Source organism: Squalius cephalus (assembly GCF_949319135.1).
Source record: "Squalius cephalus genome assembly, chromosome: 3".
Lineage (NCBI taxonomy): Eukaryota > Metazoa > Chordata > Actinopteri > Cypriniformes > Leuciscidae > Squalius > Squalius cephalus.
The window spans coordinates 44400914-44414650 of record NC_137124.1 but is presented as its reverse complement, the minus strand read 5'-3'; positions in this window follow the sequence as shown (position 1 = coordinate 44414650).

Here is a 13737-nt window from a genome sequence, read left to right as displayed (position 1 = left end):
GTTTTATGAATAATTTTGCGCAGACTTTAAGTTAATTTGACCAACAAGATGTTAAAGTTCATAGACCTTTAGAGTATTGAGTTAAAATTAAAACGTGATATCCATATCGCATCATTACCGAATTCATAACTTCAATATAACTTCAATAGTTATCAAGCACCAGCTGATTTAAGTTTTTCTTCAAACAAAAGTAATTTTCTGATAAATCATCGTACACCTACACGTGTTTTGTTGTATGCACAGATTTTGAGGGTCGCTTATAGAAAGAGGCATCCTTGTCTTTATTTTTAAAAACATAGAACCAGAGAACAGAGAACCTTGTGCGGCATATCTGCATAAAGGGTTAAAATATAAATTTTAGCGCTATTTAAAAACTAGGACGGTATAATGTAAATGTCTCAAGTGAAGATGATGGTTTAAAACATAATTTTATCAAATCAAGCCAATTCATGCGAATACTGTCGTATATGAACAAAGAGAAGACCTAGAGTTCACTAACATTACAGCTAACTGTAGGAAACTGTTATCCGGGGAGAGTGTAAAGAAAACGCCATACAAAACATTACAATCACACCTGGCAATACGATAAGTGTTGCGCTAGTGATGTTAAAAATAGTTGTTTCAGAAGAAATGCAAAGATGTGCTTTTTACGAGCGCCCGCTCGACACGTGACGTCACATCTCCGCGCTGCTGTTTTGGCGCAAGACGTACTTGAGCAGGTGATATTATGCGCTTATGATGCGATGTGAACAGGGCCGTAGCTAGAGAATTCGGGGGGCCCCCTAAAAAATATATTCATGCGGGCCCCCTTCACCAATATCATATACTGTACAGTAGATGAGCATGGAGGCCCAAATATAACAGAAGATGGTGATGTTGTTGTAAAACCTTTATTTTAAAAGTTAAATGTTTATATAAAATTACAACTAATAAAAACTAACCAAAAGAAAGAAATAGTTGAATAATAAAACAAATTTTAAAAAAGTAACAGCAAAATAATGTTTTTCCCATCAGTCTGTTATAATTCATAAATCAAAAAGTAAAGAATGCAGTCAAATTTAAAAAATAAAATCATTTATTGTCTTATTTTTTAATAAAGATAATATGGAACTGGTAATATTATTAAATAAATCTAATAAATGTATTCATCCAAGTGCAGTGTGTTGTATTCATGTTTTCTTGATGTAATAAATACTTCATCAGCCGGCAGGTCAGGTGCATAATGCAATTCGTCGTGACTCATGTACATTTTTTAACTCTTATGTTAAAAAGAGAAATTTTGACCGCGCAATCTTCCGGCCTTTGAAAAAGTGAATGTTTGAACTGGTGTATGCTAAATGAAAACAGGCGAACGGGTGTATGAATTTGTCTACAGGTGAATCTAACCCTAACAACTAATGACCAACTTTATTTTTGCTATTGTACATACATTTTATTCTTCTAACTGTTTGTCTTTGGTTAGCCCAGCTGGAGAAGAACAACAGGGAAGTTGGAAGACACAGTAGAGGAACTACAGAATAAATATGGAGAGAAAACAGCATTAAAAAGGATCAAGTCCATAGTGAAAAAAATCAGAAAAAAGAATATCAAACGTAGGAAAGATGTATAATTTACTTTGTTAGTAGTCAATATGTTTCTCAATCTTCAATAAGCTTTACTATAATGTTTACATGGTTTTGGTTGTGTATTTAATTGCTAATTTTTTAACAGATGGTGACGTTCAACAGCCTAACAACCTTCCACAACGACGACAGCATAATATTTCTACATCATTCGGACAGCCATTAATTCAGAACCCTAATCAGCTTAACTTAACAATTGCCCAGAAGAATGGTGGGACAATAGTTACTACAATCATGGTAGAAAACACAATATATGGTGATGTTAACATCAGTGCGGTGAGTGTCTGATAATTTAAGAAACAGTTGCTTAGTTAAGAAATGATTTGTGTATGTTATATATATTTATTTATGTGTATTTTTGTTTTGTTTTTTAAAGTTAGGGTGTGGAACTTTGCACAACTATTTACACACATACTGTTTTTGACACATAGTGATTGTGAACATTCCTTTTTTTTTTTTTTTTTCAAATAATACATCTCTTTCATTTTGTGCCGGATGTTAAAAGATAAAGGTATTAGTTAATAACAATTAAAAACTTTAAATCAACATGAAGCCATAATATTAATCAATAAAATATGGTTAAATTACAGTACAATGACTTCCATAATATTTTATTTTATTTTATTTACAAAGTTGTGCGTCGTGAGTGAGACCTCGCAAAGATTACACCAATATTAGATTTCTTGTTGCGTGGTTGCACTATATGCCAGAAGCTTAGTCATCAACATCTAAACTAAAAATTATCATGGTTTAGTTGTATTTTAAAAACACAGTTTTTTTTTTGTTTGTTTGTTTTTTTCTGATTTTCATTTTTCAGGTTGATATTTGTAGAAATAAGCAAAATACATTTATAAAAACAAGTTAATGGCCTTGTGGCGGGTAAGTCCAAGGAGGCTTCCGTGTCGTTCCGCCATCTTGAAACACTATAATACCAGAGAGGGACAAAAAGCGATAGCCTAACTCAACACGTTTCATCATCAACACTACTATAGTCAACAGCACATTCAAAAGGACCATCAAAATAGTGTTACATTAAAAAGGCGTAACTGACAAAAATTGTAATTCTGAATTAAGTAATAATTATAACAAAAAGTTGAAATTAAAATTGACTATGCGTCATAATTATGAGATGAAAAGTTTAAATGATGATGTACTAAATTGAAATTATGATAGATAAATTAAATATTCCATAGTGAAATTTTCTGAATTCTATATAATTGTATTTGTGAAAATGATTCAGTACTGAAACAGCATTTATGAGTTTTTACATATCTTCTGCTTGTTTCTGCAGTTCGTGTAGGCCTCTAAGACTATAAATTACTACAAATTATTATTGAATAACTTGAATTTTGTTGACAATGTAAAAAAAATTAGACTTTCCATACCATGAGTCGAACTCCCGGGCAGCCTGGATGAAAACCAGGAATCCTAACCACTAGACCATATGGGAGGCAATAATACTCCCCCGGCACATTTGAAAGGCTGCACTGCACAGTACATTATAATGCAGGATCATACTTATGCCGAGCCACGGGAGAAGGAATCCTCATCGCCAAAAAGCTAAAATTTTATTTATCGGGATGTAAATAAATATCGGGATAGCTTTTCCCAGGTGGAAAGAGCTAATGAAGGAGAAAGAGGGACGCTGTAGGTGCCTGCTTACTTCTCGACAGGTAAGTCAAAGTTATGGTCTAAATTACAAGCTTTTTTCATTGCTTGGTTGTGTAAATCATTATATAGCTGCCATAACAGTAGAACATGTATCGTTAAACTCAATGATGTGCTATTGGAAGCCATGTTGTCATAGCTTCTTGACACATTACGACTATCGTAGTTGCAACACGCATTTGAAAAAGCGAGGCGCTAGAGAGCACTATTCGTTTAAGTGCAAAATAGAATTTCACCACTAGATGGGAGAAATTCTTTTGGGAGGACTAACTTGTAGGGTCTTTAACAAAAAAACAAAAAGCCTCCACAATCGAGGAGGTCAAAGGGCATGCTTCCTGCAATAGATAGTATCATCAGCTCTCCCCAAAGTCTATTCATGCGGCCACCAGACAGATTTTAAACACCGATTTACACTTCTACATATATTTTGAGTAGATAACCGAGAGTATATTCTCAGAAAAGGGATTCACCCTGTGTGTTTCCACACTGATTAAGGATAGTTCGGGAGATACAAGTAAAAATGATCTTATACGATCTTATACTTATACTTTGAATTAAGACGAGTAAAATTAAATATTCGCTCAAGACCAGCTTTACTTATGCCGTGTCAGTGATTTTCCAAATGATAGTCTAAATAAGAGCAATGTGGAGTCCTCGGATTTCTTAAAAACAACACAACAACAAAACTTTGACAACATGTTGAATGGACAAAAGATCTAAGATGCCCAAGCACAGTTTTTCAACAATCTAACAAACGCTGTTTTGAACAAACGCTGTTTAGTAAAAATAATACATAAGTCTTCTTAGAAGATAAATAGAAGATATGATTTTAATAAAACTTTAAAGATTTGATTTAAACTTTTAAGGTTATGCTTTTAAATGAATTTAGTATAAACTCTGGATGTACTCTGGAAAGGTGTTAGCAGACTAGATTTACTGTGGCATTGTCCCCCGAGACTCATCTGGTCTGATACCCCTATTTCCTGAAGCTTCAGTTCACACTGTGGTTTATCTCTGAAGGATCTGGGGCTGTAAGGTGTTTTTGTTTATATATTTATTTAGCTAAAACTTTGTTTACATTTTTTAAATACATTTTAGTAACATATGTTATTATTCATTGGTTATATATTTTATTAATAATAATTTAATTTAAAATAGAGATTAGTTCATTTTTTAGAACCGTGTGTGTGCGCAAAATGATATTAAATGATTTATTTATTTATTTCATTTTGAAAAAATGCAGTTTTCTGTGATGGTCGTGTTTAGGTGTACGGTACAAAATTCATTATGGCTATGCAAAGCCCCCACCATAAAAATTGAAACCCCGCATGGACAAAAAATGCCGATTGAATCTTTTCATATAAATGAGATTTAAGACGATTAAGTACAGTTTTTCTACAATCTAAAGTTTTTTGAACAGACATTGTTTAATAACAATTATACTTTAGGTCACCGTTAAACAAAATCATTTATATCATACATAAGTCTTCTAAAAGATAAATAGAAGATATGAATGTATTCAAACTTTAAAGATTTTATTTAAACAGTCTTTTAATTTTAAAAGATCATATTTAAACTTTTACGATTATGCTTTGAAATAAATTCAGAAAGATGGCGACACGCTAATTTACCGGAACCTGTCACAAACACACGTACGCACACACACACACACACACACACACACACACACACACACACACACACATACCATTTGGCTGGTGCTTCATGAAATCTTCAGTCAGCAGACTTAGATGAATTTTATTTTTATCTAAAACTGAAATTTCAGTAGTTTATATATATATATATATATATATATATATATATATATATACTTTTAAAGAACAGAATGTTTTTCAACTTTAGTTAAATTAGCAAGATAACCATTTTAATTTATACCCTTATAAAGAACGGAATGTTTTATGTAATATGATTTTTATTCTTTTGTTTATCAAAAACAATTGGATCAATAAGATATTTATTTTATAAGCATTTCATTATATAATTTTATAAAGAACTGAATGGTCTTCAACTTTAGTTAAATTAGCAAGATAACTATTTTATTTGATACACTTATAGGCCTAAAGAACGGAATGTTTATGTAATATGATTTTTTATTCTTTTGTTTATCTAAAACTGAATTAAATGGTTTCAGTACATTTTTAGTAAGATATTATTGTATATTATTTGTGTGAAATATAAAACATGATTAGGGCAACTCTCTTTTTCTCACTTTCACTGTTACCTCAGGAATGTGGAGGGGATCATGTCAGAGGACGCACACACACACACACACACACACACACAGGCACACTACTCTGGCTGGTGAGGCATTCAGGAAAAAGTCTTTTTCTTCTCACTTTCCACAGGGGCCCACAATGGACCCTGGAATGCAGAGGATATGCTGACACACATATCCTTTATACAGGGCTGCCAACTTTTGAGTTTAGCTTGGAGTGAGATTTTTTTTTTGGGGGGGGGGGGGATTGGTATGTAAAAACAAATATTGCATCACAATAAGTGTAATTGTGATTGTCAAAACATTTGGTAACTAAATAGAATTTTATGAAGTTTAGTGACAACATGTTACAATGTTTACATTGTACAATGACTGGTAGGATACAGTTTTTATTATTGCTTGACAACCATTCTTGTGATTTGATTCTCATTCAATATTGACTAATTTGGATACATGTTTATTTTACATTTTATTTAAAAAAAATTATCTCACCTAATGCTGTAAACATAGAGGGCCCAATCTGCTGGTATTATTAAAGGTTAAAAATAACAAATTAAATTAAATATAATGCAGTTTTTGTTATAATAACAATTATTTAATGACATAAGTAAAAATATAATAAATATGTAATATAGTGCTCAGCAAAATCTCCTCTCTAGCTATTTTTTTCTATTCAATTAACATGCTATGGTCATTAAATGGCTTTCCTGAGGTAAATGTAATGTTATGTGACATAATTGTTCTCCTGCTGTTATATTGACCTCTTTCCGTGGTTGAAAAACACTAAGTGGTCGATATTATGTATACTTTCGGTAAGTTGTACTGTATCTTTAAATAAAAAAGTAACAGATGATCGGTTCACGTGCACTTGAACTGAGGCGCTCAGCGATCTGTCACGTCACATTTACAAGCGCCAAATGTATTTTTGTCTGAATTTCGTTATAAAATTGACGGAATCTAAGAGCTGAGAATTAGTTTAATATTAAAAGTACCTCTTTGCTCCGCAATTTTTCTGTGCGTGAGAAAATGGATGTGTGGCGTGAGAGCGTGTGAAAATTGCCAATTGTGTGAGTCTCACGCTCAATGCATGAGAGTTGGCAGCCCTGTATATATTACAGCGCCTTCAAACTTTCTGTCATACAAACACCCGTCAAAATCACATGATCTAGGGCTAAAAAGGTTAAAAGGCAAAATGCTTCAAAACACATGATCAAAGAATAGCTAGGTCAATAGGGCAAACCATAACAACATATGCCGGATAGACACCGGAAGGCCAACCTGTCAAAACACATGATCAAGGGATAGGAAGGGTCAATAGGTCAATCCATAACAATATAGGCCGGAAGGGCAACCGGAAAAGGTCAATGACAACCGGAAGCCATCAATCATTTTGACACATGGTATATCCTATTACTACTTAGAGCTATTTTATCCAGTGTAATTTATCACTTACCACTATCTTGTTTTACTTGCATAATTCCGCTTCATGACTGCCGAGGAGGTTTTGTATTTTGCAGCAGCAGAGATCGCGTGGTTGGCTGGCTGCTGTCAGCGACTACTGAGGGGGGCCCCCTTGGGGGGGATCCCGATAACAGTGTCATTGCACTTTACTGCATTGACTATCAAAGGGGCGCTCACACAGTTTGTCGTTGCATTTTATTCTTAACTAGTCGTTGTCTTGGGGCCCCAGGCCATCTCGGGGCCCCAAGCAATTGCTTGGTTTGCTTGCCTTGTTGCGACGGGCCTGTATATGACAGCTCTGAGCGCGCCTGTCTCTGGCTCAGCACCAGCCAACGCGCGAGAGCACATTTGAATTTAGCAGTTGATCACGTCATGCACTGACCGTTCTAATCACACCGATGTGATCGTACGTGTGAAAGGGTTTGTTTGTCATGTTTTTCCTCCTACAGAAATTATATTAAAACAAAAAATATTTTTTCCATTTTCATATTTTTGAAAAAGCTCCAGGGAGCCACTAGGGCGGCGCTTAAGAGCCGCATGCGGCTCTAGAGCCGCGGGTTGCTGACCCCCGCCCTAATCTAAAGTGTAAACTATTCATCACTTGTAAATATGTTACACTTACCTGTTACAAATGATCTGTACGTGTATTCAAGGCATTTACAACACTTTATGCACCCTCTAAATGCTACATACATACAAAACAAACCCCAAAACATTATTTATTAAACATTTATGAAACGCATATTCATGTTTTGTAAATGATTAGTTAATCATTTACTAATCACTTGTAAATGACTTGTAACAGAATTTATAAAACATACATAATATGTTAGTATATCACTTGCTAATCATTTATGAATTTTCTGTAAATAATTAGTTCATCATTAACTAACCACTTATAAATGACTTACAACTGAACATTACTATAAAGTTAGGGGTGTAACGATATTCGAACCGAACCGAAAAACCGCGATACACCACCCACGATACGAATCGCGATACTCTCATGGCGTACCGAACACGCCCGCCCCGCCCCCTGCTGTCCCGGCTCATTGGACCTCATGTCTTATGTGTACACAACGAATACAGCGTTGCCTAACCACCATTAACCACATTTAATCGCAATAAGCTCAGTGTTTTGTTACATTCGATAATAAGCAAGGTGTAATCTTTCAAATTCTGTCTATTTGATCACGAAATTCAAACATTAAATGTCGTTTTGGCGCTCTTTGATGTGGCGTGACAGATCACCGTACTAGCTCCTCATTTAAAGCGGCAGCGCGGAGCGCGAGTAAACGCGATTCTCTTCCTCAGTTACAGAATAAACATGAATGGACACCTGAAGGTATGTTGAAAAATACAGTATACTTACTGAAAGGCATCATAACTCGTGTAATCGCTCAGTCAGTGTTTCAACAGCGGAAATATGTCAATAAAACGCTTAGTTTTTCACATAGCTTTATTTACCTCAGGCAAGTCATTCAGTGTCCACAGCTTGTTGGTTTGCTAAGGAAATGAACTCTTTCACTAAATAAATGCACTATATTAGCCTATATATTATATTTTACTTAACCTGTTAATGACATCTTGATTATTTAATGTATGTTTAAAATATCTGTCATGAAAATGACAGCAACTGTGTAAATGATTATACAGTATTTCAATAATAAATTAGAGTAAAAATATTAATGTAAAAACTGCCTTATGTGCAGTTTACATGTTTTCATACAATTTGTTACTTGAGTGTTGATTATTATTATATCTAAAAATAAATAGCAACTGAATTTAGGCTAAAAGTCTAGGCTCTGTTGTTAAGCTTTAATGTTATAGTAATGTAAAGTATGGGCTCCTATATAGTTTACAGCATTAGCAGATCATTTTTTTTATCCTTGAGAAACATTTACTTGTAATTGAATTAATTTAAAGACAAGGACACAATTTGTTAATTAAAGCACTGTTTAACAAAAAAAAGCAATTTTAGCTTTCTAAACCCCCCACTCCACCTAAATGAACCGAACCGAACCGAACCGAACCGAGACGTCAAAACCGTGGGACGTACCGAACCGTCAGTTTTGTGTATCGTTACACCCCTATATAAAGTGTTACCGTTCAAAATGTTTTGCAGGAATGACCACAACAACATACTCAATAATGAAGGATTTTGGCAGATTAAGCCACACAAAATTAACACATGTATGGCATTTTTTCCAGACACTGGACGACAGCGCTGGTCTCTGAGCCAGACACATCAGTCAAAGTCTTCTTAAGCTGGGGACACACTGAACAACTAGCTGAAACATTTAAAGACCGAACTCAACACACATTTTCTTGACTATTTCCATCCAGCTGACAACACTAATGTCACAGTTGTGTTCTGTCTAAGTCTTGTTTTCAGTAGTCACATGTCTTCCTTTGTTCTGTTTTCCCGCCACTCCTTGGTTTCCATGGTAACCTGCATTAGTTCATCTGTCTCACCTGTTTCCTCGTTAGTCTTGATCTCTGTCTTAAGTGTGTGTGAACCTTCTGCCTGTGTTTGTATTGGTACATTTAATTCTTCTTCGTCTACTTCTGCATGCACCACACCGTAGGGATGGGGAAATGAAGCCTTATGAATCACTGCGGCTTTCCCCTGATTCTCTCCTCACAAAACCCATCAACCAGATTGAGCTAACAATGACTCGTTAAATAAGATCTGGGCTTCGAGCCTTCTGACACCCAAAGTGAAACGTGCACGTGATTGGATAGAAAGTGAGGCTTCATTTGTCGTCGATCACGTGACTCTAGTAAACCAATACACACCCCGATACGGGGCTTCACTAGAAATTATGTTGCATGTGCGATACGCTCATCGAAGCTTCTGTGTCATACGTAACATCACTACCACACCGTGACAGAAGATCAGACCGCCCAAAATGGATGATAAGGTGAGAATTATCGTCATGGCTCAGGAGAGCCAAAACTTTTTTTCATTCACTTAGGACTTTTGCTGTCTTTTGCTTCCTCCGGTGTCTGGAAAGCGTCGTGCCTTGTTTTGGAACACAGCCAAACCCAAGGTTTCTTCACATCATGCCTGCCCAGCCTGAGCCCTCAGCCAAGATGGCCGCCGCCCTCACCGCCTGAGCCCTCAGCCAGGATGGCCGCCACCATGCCTATACCTGTTCCTGTTTCCCGCTCTGTTCCTAAACCTGTTCCTGTCCCTAGACCTGTGCATGTTCTTAGACCTGTTCCTGCCCCTAAAACTGTATCTGTTCCTGCCCCAGGAACTGTGCATGTTCTTAGACCTGTTCCTGTCCCAAGAACTGTGCATGTTCTTAGACCTGTTCCTGCCCTAAGAACTTTGCATGTTCTTAGGTCTGTTCCTGCCCCAAGAAATGTGCATGTTCTTAGATCTATTCCTGCCCCAAGAACTGTGCATGTTCTTAGATCTGATCCTGCCCCAAGAACTGTATCTGAATCGGTTCCCGAGTCTGAGCCGGTTCCTGAATTCCCACCCAGCCTCCCTCTCCCACCTCCTCACATCTACCACCTCTCAACCCTTCCACCACTGTCTGTCACCCCTTCAGCTCCTCTAACCACCTTCGGGGAGGTGGGGTCGCTGTGGGTCTGCCAGCCTGTGTTGGAGAATTTCCCTTGATTCATGTCTAAGTATGATGTAATGAAAATGACGAGCATGAAAAAATAGGTCTGAAAAAGGATGAGAGAATGGAAAATAACCAGTATGCATAAGTAACCCAAAGTGTCAAAATACTGTATGAAACAAAGCACCATTATGTGAGGTTTGACCAATAGAGAAGACATGTCTAACTGTGCCAAGGTCACCAGGCATGACAGAGGGGAAGAGATAGATATGAGGGTGCCCATTGGGCATCTAGCGATAAGAAAAAGTATAAGACATGAACACTGGCCATTGTAACCTCAGATGTCCGGATGGCCAGCCGGCTTCTCACTTTGTTGCTTGTCAATAAAGTTAATTCTTCTGACCTGGAACCTCGACTCTGAGAAACCTCTTTGAGACCTGAACCAAAAAGAACTTTGAATTTGCCACAACACCTGCAGCTCCAGCCTGGTCGGTGGGTTCCTAGTCTCTGCCTCCAACCTCCACGACCAGGACTCTACCTCAGCCCATTGATCCATCAGCTCAACCTTGGCTCCTACCTCCCTCATCTCCACCGTGGCACATCAGTCCACCAGCTCCGCTGGGATCCCTCGTCCCTCCCTCCAGCACCTTGGTCCTCTGTTGCTCCGGCTCCACCGCGGCCTTCTGGATCCCCGCCTGCGCCTCAGTCGCCAGAGCCGTCCGCATCACCCTGGCTCGTCGGCTCTCTGGCTCCATCCGGGTCTCCACTTCCACCTGCTCCGCCTCCATCAGTCGGCCCCTTGGAGTCGTCAGCCATTTCTCCACCACCTCCCTAGGTCGTCTCTGCCCTGGCCGCCTGCACGGTCGTCTCTGCCCTGGCTGCCTGCACAACCTGCTCCGCCCTGGTCCCTCCTGCCTTCTGTCTGACCTTCACCTACTCTTCGCCCTCCTGAGCTCCCTCCCTCCACAGTTGGGCCATCCACGGCACGAGGACACGCCTTGCGGGGAGGGGAGTACGGTCACAGTTGTTCTGTCTGAGTCTTGTTTTCAGTAGTCGCATGTCTTTGTTCTGTTTTCCTGCCACTCCTTAGTTTCCACGGTAACCTTCATTAGTTCATCTGTCTCATCTGTTTCCTGTTTTTCTTGTCAGTTGTCTCGTTTCCCGTTGTATTTAAAGCCTGTAACCTAGTTCATTGTCTGATCTCAGTCTTATTAAGTGTGTGTGAACCTTCTGCCTGTCTTTGATGTACCTGTATGATTTATATTGTGAGAAAAAGTTTGCATTGGAACATTTGATTCTTCTTCGTCTTCTGCCTGCACCACACCGTGACAACTGGTGGTTTAAGAAACGTTAAACATAACGTCCTGATATGTTTGGTGTTGCTAATAATTTCCACTGTGTTCTTAAATTTATTTTTGAAATTCATTTTGTGAGGAGAACTGTTAAAGAAAATGGAATTGAACCCAAATTGTATGTACATGGTGAAGGTTGACATTCTTATGGCGATTGTAAGAGAATGCATGTTGAATTCACAGCAATGTGTCTTGAATGTTTTTCATAAATCCTATGTTTCTTTTTCTTTCTTTTTGCCATTAAACACATTGCATTGTCTTTCCAGATTCACTTAGTCAATTACACTTCTAGTGCTGTTTTTTTTTTTTTTAAACCTATAATCAAGCAACAATGTAGGCTATTTATTATTATAAAATAAGGTATTAAAACAAATTGGCACGTCCTGAGCAAAAATGCTATTATTTTTTTTACATTTTAAATTGCTGTGTAAAGCAATGCAAAACAACAGTGCAAAAACAGCAATAGAACTTAATCCAAACTCAAACTGTAAACAACATTTAAGCCTATGTAGCCTTAGGAAACAGTTGTGCAGTGCTACGCAAATTTTAATGTAACTGCTATACACACAAAAAATTGGACTGCTGTTTATTTAAGCAAACGTGGCAGGTTTCTCTTTAAGAACAAAAGTTGCTCAGCTTTTTGACAGGAAATATGGTTCCTCTTCTCATTAAGAACATGAGATGCTGCACTGAATAGTCTCTTACTGTTTGTGCTGGTGCTTGGGGCAGATAAATACCTGCGTGCAATCCGCGCAAGCAATGGAAAGCGGCCTTGGTTCGCACGCCAGTAGTCAAGGGGATTGTCGCTTCTGGGAATGGGTAGTTCAGCTAGAAACGTCTCTATTTGTTGTGCGGCTGCGCTTGTTCCAACACCGCTACGAATCGGGGTGCTTTCCTGTAAAATTTCGTCAAACATCTCAGAAAGTGAGGGAGTGTACGCCTCCTCACTTGTACGTAACCGTTTCTCAGGCCCCGTTTGCGGTGCGCTCCCCGTCGAGTCTCTTCCTTCACCAGATGTTTCAATCTCCGTCAGATCTTTTTATATCATTTCACGCACTCGCTGCTTTTTCTCTTCGTCAAAGTAATGTTCTTTAAAGCGCGGGTCTATAATAGTTGCAATATAGTAGAGAGGGTTGGACTCAGTGTCTTGAAAGCACTTGTTAACAGCCTCCAATAGAGTCTTTTTAGCTGTTTTTACACCTTGATCTGTTTCCACCTCTTTTCCAAGCAGACGCTTCAGTGCTGCTATCAAAGCAATAACCTCTGCAACCGAGGCTTTAGCCGAGCTTATTTCCTTGGTCATCTGTTCGAATGGGGCGAGAAGAGACACTATGTTTTCCATTAGCATCCACTGGTGTGCACTCAAAGTAGCGGGCAGATCGTAATCTGTCATATAGGCAGCTATGACCCGCTTCTGCTCAAGTAGACTTTGCAACATATAGTATGTACTGTTCCAGCGAGTAGCTACATCTTGCTGGAGTCGTTTGGGTGGCATCCCAAACTGTATTTGCAAATCTTGCAGTCGGGAATAAGCAAGCGGAGAATGCTTAAAGTATCCCACAATTTTTCTTCCGATTGCTGTTATTTCTAAAATGCTGCGCTGACTCAGCACTACCTCATTCACAGCCAACTGAAGCGTGTGTGCCATGCATGGTATGCTGTTCAGTCCACTGCACTGTCCACTGACAATCACGTGCACATTAGATTTCTCAATGTGCCAAGTATCAAGCATTGTAGACAAATGTTGTATGAGCCTACGAAATCCAATGTCCTCCACGACAGAAAACGGCTGGTCATCTAAGGCAATGAATTCCATTACT